The sequence below is a fragment of the Asparagus officinalis genome, unplaced genomic scaffold (genome assembly GCF_001876935.1).
Source record: "Asparagus officinalis unplaced genomic scaffold, Aspof.V1 AsparagusV1_Un390, whole genome shotgun sequence".
Classification (NCBI taxonomy): Eukaryota; Viridiplantae; Streptophyta; class Magnoliopsida; order Asparagales; family Asparagaceae; genus Asparagus; species Asparagus officinalis.
Genome location: NW_017972655.1, coordinates 11740 through 17991, shown reverse-complemented (window position 1 = coordinate 17991; position 6252 = coordinate 11740).

Here is a 6252-nt window from a genome sequence, read left to right as displayed (position 1 = left end):
CGGCTGTCTGAGTCAAGAGCTAGATCCGCCGGAACTCAGCAAGTTGGCTAGACCCACTCGAGTACTGTGCACCTACTTCGCCGCCTCTCCTGACCGGAAAGGAGAAAGCACCGTGCTCAAAGCACGCCGGGCGGTCACGCACAGTACGAGTGATCGGACAGACACTTCATCGATCTGCGAACTCATAAATGCGGTTCATTAATGCTGGTCAAATCCACTCGGATAGCAGTCGTTTGTTGCCTCACATACAAGAATGGGCCTTCCCATCGTAGGTGACAGGACATAAAGCATAATCCCTGGAATGACCATTCATGGTATCGAGGAGCAGCTAGACGTCTCTGAAGAAGATGTGGTCACATCCCACAATTCAAGGAGGAGTCAAGCTGCCCTTCTTTCATTTAAAAGCCCCTTCCGGCACACTGGAGGAGAGGTCGCAAAACTTAGAGAAAAGAGTTGAGGCCAAGCTCTCTGCATAACCTTTGCATTGCAGCATCACTGCTTAGTTCCGAGCTCCGATCGCCGGCGAACTAAACAGACCCGAACTCTCTCAAGTTGAGCTTCTACTGCGAACTGAAGCTCTCCAGCAACCTCATTCAAACGGTCCAAGGGAAGCAGACTCGACCCGAGCATCGAGCGAAGCGTCCTATAGCCACCTAAAGTCCCCACACAAAACAAAGAGGGCTTTCCCTCTGCTTCTGTTGTAATCATTTGATTCGTTAGTTTGTAATAAGCTTTCTTATAAATACAAACGAAACTCCTTTCTTCGGAAGAATCAAATTTTCACCCTACAGAAGATGGCGACCACAGTGGGAGCAGCTGTTTCATCGAGTGAAATGGTGGTGGCTCAGTTTGATGAGGTTGCTGTCGGGACGACAGTGGAGTCCCTAGAAATCGAGTTCGACCAGGCCAAGTACGAAGAATACTTGTCCTCCTCCTCCTCGGGTGGCAACGCGTCCCGCAAGCGCCACAGAGCTGTGCGCCGAGGCCGACCTCAGACGGTCAAAGCCTCTGCACCTGAGGGTTCCAACCGAGTCTCATCAGAGGAGCCCACTCCCTCGCAATCGATCAATGCCAAGCCAGAGATCGAGCGCAAGGGGCGAGGGTCTGCCAGATGGATCGCCAAGCGGTCCACACAGACACCTGCCTCGGAGGGAGCGCCGGTTCACTCCGGCACAAACAACACTGCCACTACCTGTGGTGATGCCCCCCTCGATAGGAGAGTTAACCAATAGCAGCGGCGAACGCCCGTCAGACAGGGGGGCCAAACCTCCGTTTCTCATAATGGCCTGAACCATCATACAGGCCCGAGAAACACTAGACGGGAAGGCAAACTGCCCGACGTCGGAAGGCCCTCCAAATCAGGGGCGCCAACCGAGGACGGCAGAGCCATCCGCTCAGGAGGACTTCGCTTCTCAGGTCATATCCCTGATGCGAATAAACCACACTGAGCGTACGAGCCTACCCGAGTAGGCGAATCCTCGAAGGCTGGCGAGCCTCGCCATGATCATTTGGCGGATAAACGTAAAGGTAGAGAAGTAGGCGAATCTTCGCGAACCCGCTCTTCCAAACGTAGGGTTGAAACCCGCCCACGTACAAGGCGAGATCGCCCGACTCCAGCACCAAAGCATTCCACCCAACGCGCACCAGAGAGAGCGCCCAAAAATCTCTCGTCGGCTCACCAGAGCGACTCTTCTGAGGCTGGGGGTTGCCACCAACCACCCGCAGAAGACCTCAGAGAATTCTTGACTCGCAAACGCACTATTCACGAGGCGAACCCTCAGTGTCATTGCGAGAGACTCATCCACACCGTCCTCGCCGACTGCCAATGCGTCGGAACGGCGAAACCTTCGGTGTTTGAGAGGCTTTCTCAACAGCCCTCTCAACCAAGGCCCTCCCGTCGAAGGCGCCGTCACCAGAAAAGACGCGCTGCTGACGACCTGGAGCTCTCATCCGCCACAGTCAACATGACGGATAAGGGGAAGGCGGTACTCTCTGACTCGCCAGACTCGGACTCCATCTTAAGACCTAACACCCGGTTCGCTCGACGCCGGCAGGAAGGCATATTTCAGCGAACCCGTAGCCGCAGGGGAGTAAGTATTGGGTTTGACTATTCCACCCTAGTACCTCCCTCCTGCGGCGAAGACGAGGTTCATTCGGCAGCGGCCACATCTCAGACCTCGCGCTCAAGTCAAGACGCGCAGGCGAGAGTGCACATGACCGGACTCGACGCCGAGCAGACCATGGCCCAAAAGCTGGAGGAACAGCAGGCGACCATCGACTCTCTGAGAGAGATGATGGAGCAACTGCTGAACAAGAAGAAGAAGAAGAGGACCCAACGTCCCTTACCCCGGCAAACCAGGGACAAGGAGTGGGTACCTCCTCACCGTCCAGCGGCTGAGACGGAGGACAATCGACAGTCCGATTACTCCTCCAAAACATCGATAGGAACGTCGCACACCGCGGATAGCACCCGCGACAAAAGGTTCGACGAGTTCCAGGACCAGCTGAACGCGTTGAAGCTTCAGCAAAATATGAACAAGCTGGGGGTGATACGTCCCTACCCTATCGAATGGGACACGGTCCCATACCCAGCGAAGTTCAAGCCCATCAGCTTAGTACAGTTTGATGGCAAGGGGTCGCCCTCACAGCACATCTACTACTTCATGGCGCAGACCGGATTCCTTACCGGGAATGACGCCATTCTCACTCGACTATTCATAGGTACCCTCAAGGGGGTGGCCTTTGAATGGTTCCGCAAACTGGAGCCCGGCTCCATCAAGGCATGGGCCGACGTCGAAAAGCTCTTCCTCGCCCGCTTCTTCGACGACGACACGGAAGTGTCATTGGCCACTCTCCTCGCTGAGAAGCAGCGGAAGTCGGAGTCGGTCAACGACTTCGTAAAGAGATTTCGAAATCGATCGGTCCATTGTCGGGACCAAGTTTCCGAGGCGACGTTGATCGAGATGTGCCGCAACAATCTGTCGATTCATATCCTATCCAAAATAGGGGCAGTAGAGACCCGGACTTGGAAAGAACTTGTTCGCCAAGGCGAGCAAGTTAAAAATATGATCAAGAGGCTGGAGGCCGAAGAGCCGCAGTCCAAAAAGGGAGCAGCAGATCCAGCTGCGCCGAAGAACCCTCCTCGGTCGAGAGGAAAAGAAATCATGGTGGTCGACTCCGCCCCGGCACCAAAGGCTGCTCAAAAGCCTAAACCCAGGCAGTTTGAGCCGCACCCCCAGCGGCAATACGATTTCAAAGAAGATCAGGTGGTAGCTACCTTCGACACTCTACTCAAGAGTGGGCGGATTAAGTTACCAGAAGCCACCAAGCCTGAGGAGGCAGACAAAACCGGTGACCCAAGTTACTGTGCGTATCACAGATTCCTTGGCCACCACACAACCAAGTGCTACGTCCTCAAGGACAAACTCCAGGCCCTCTACGACGCGGGGGTCTTGAAGAAAGAGAAGGTCCAAAAGCAAGTGACGGCGAACATGGTCACTTTGAGTTTTGGGACAGGTCTCCCAGAGGTTCAAGCCCCGGCGGGGATAATTCCTATTCCCAAGGCGGTTTTGAAGATCACTAACGACGATCCTCACAACCAACGGGAAAAGGGTTTGGTTCCACAAACTCTGCCATCAGGGCAGGTGATGTGGGTCCATCCAGACCTCCTCGATGACGAGCAGTGGACTACACAGCCTTCCAAGGAGGCTAGGAGGAAACATTGCAACGCTGTCTCCGCCATTCTGGATAGAGATGACGTGGCAATGACTGCCTTGACCGACTCTGAAGAAGACGCCAACGTCTTCGCCACGAGAGCCGGAAAGGAGTTCGCGAAAGAATACCCCGCAAGGGGAGAAAACCCGGTAGGACCTCCTGCGAGGCCGGCCGCAGCAATCTCTCCCAATCCAGATGGACCAAGTTCGAGCCGCCAGCCTTACCGGTTCAACGTGCTCGCGCAACTAAAAAGTATCCCCGCGCGAATTACCATGTATGACCTCCTCCGGTTATCCAGGCCTACACGGGAGGCCCTACAAGAGGCGTTGGCCGACGCAGAGGCGTTCTCGACCCATTTCTCAAAAGAAACGGGGACCGAACAGGGCTGTACAACTTGCTGCCAAGTTTCAGAGAGACAGATCCCCTGCATCACTTTCACCCCCGAGGACATGCTCATCAAGAACACGTCCCATGACCGGCCGCTGTACTTCACAGGATACGTCGGCTCGGCGAAAGTGGACCGGATCCAGGTTGATCCGGGGTCTGCACTGAGCATCGTGCCCCTGAAGTTAATCAAACACTTGGGGATACCGTCGAAGCGCCTAGCCTCGACTTCGACTACTATCTTCGGCTTCAATGCCACAGGGACTCGGCCACTCGGCAAAATCCGCCTGAAATGTCGGATAGGCGACATGAAGACGGAAGTGACGTGCTACGTCATCGATACCGAACCCTCCTACAACATACTCCTGGGGCGTCCGTGGATTCATGGCAACCGGATCGTTCCGTCCACACTACACCAGTGCTTGAAGTACGTGGACGACTACGAGCGGGTAAGAACAGTAGTGGCCGACAAACACCCCTTTAAAGGTGTCGAGAACTACTTCGCGGATTCTCTGCTGTACCAGGACCCCGACCAGCCACCAACAGAAGAACTGGAAAGTGGCAATGAAGCGGACAGCGAGCCTGAATACGGTGACAGCTTAATTCTGAACGACTTTGAGTCAATTGTAATTGGTTACGAGAGTCACCATGTAACCAACGCCGTAGCTTATCATGAATGAGAAATCCGACCTTGCTTATTTGTCGTCTTGCTCCTCGTCCGAGGATGACGCATCTAATAACTTATGGTCGACACTCTACAGTGAGTCTTCCCTACACTTGCCGGTATGTTCGTCATACGTCTTCAAGACGCGGCCGATCGAGCCATCGCGAGCTGTGTTCGTCGTGCCAGCACGGAATAGGTATCGAAAAGACATCATCTTCGGTCGAATCGATCATCCCCTACACACGCTATGGGACGAATCTGAGGACGAAGACCCCACGCCCCAGTTCTCGCAATACAGTCGAGTGGCGAAACGCATAATGAGCGACATGGGGTACGACCTCACTCGCTTGGAGGGCCTGAATTACGGCCGAGGGCATAAGACGGTCATCAAACCCGCCTACGTCCCCAAAGGAAAGCCCTCAAATTACTTCAACAGGACTAGGAGAGGCTTAGGCTACTCCTCCTCCTCATCGGAGTTTTGTTTTTACGTCGACGAGGATTCCGATTACGCATGTTCAGGGGATCAATCGTCAACAACCTCGGCCTGGGACTCAGACGTCAGCGTAAGGGATTTGTTCGATGGCCCTACAGTCAACATGGCCACAGTAGACCCCGCCGGAATGGCGGAGGACGAACAACTTCCACTTTATGACGAGACATGGGATCGCCATGTTAACGCCCAGTGGAACAGTCGCTTCGAACAGCGCGAACCACCAACTGAAGACGAAGTCCTCCAGGTGAACATGGGTACTGAGGCGAATCCCAAACCCATATTCATCAGCGGGAGGGTGATCTGGGCCGTCGAATTTGATCGTGGCCCCGTTTCCTGTCCGTTAGGGTTTTCGCCTTTCGAGGACAGTCGTGGCCACGTGGACAACTCCGCCCTTCTAAATCAGCCATTCTCCTCCATTGGGAATTACCGTGCTCTCAAATCTTGAAAGGAACTTCCCAGGAAAGAATTCCCGCTTCATCCTACAATGGCTCCGAAATCTAAGAGGTGCAAGGTGAGGGGCGCAGGCCCCGGACGTTACTCCGACCGTCTCTCCGCCGGCATGCCTGCCGGTGCTCTGGAATCGCGCCCAGGTACGTTGATGGGTTCGTTGGACGATCTCTTGTAAGTCTTAGGCGTCGGTTTTTTTTTAGGGAGATGAGTGTTACTCATTTCCCCGATTTGGGGCAAAGTTTGCCCTATTTTGCTTTTAGAGGATGGGTATCGTCCCTACAGGCGAATCCTTCAGTGGGGAGGAGGCGAACTCCTTTTTCGTAAGGCGAGTTCGGCCCTTTCCCATTAGAGGGGAGTACAGTCCGTACGGATAGACCTTATTTGAAATGGGTTCCCCCTTTCGATAGGCGATTTCGCCCTCTTCTGTTTGATGGGCGATTTTGCCCCTTCAGCGGATTTTGTCTCGATTGACTTTTCATTTCTTGTTGCAGCGACCTTTTCCGATGAGGCTTTCCCGGAGGGTGTGGCCGTTGGCCACGCCGGGGCT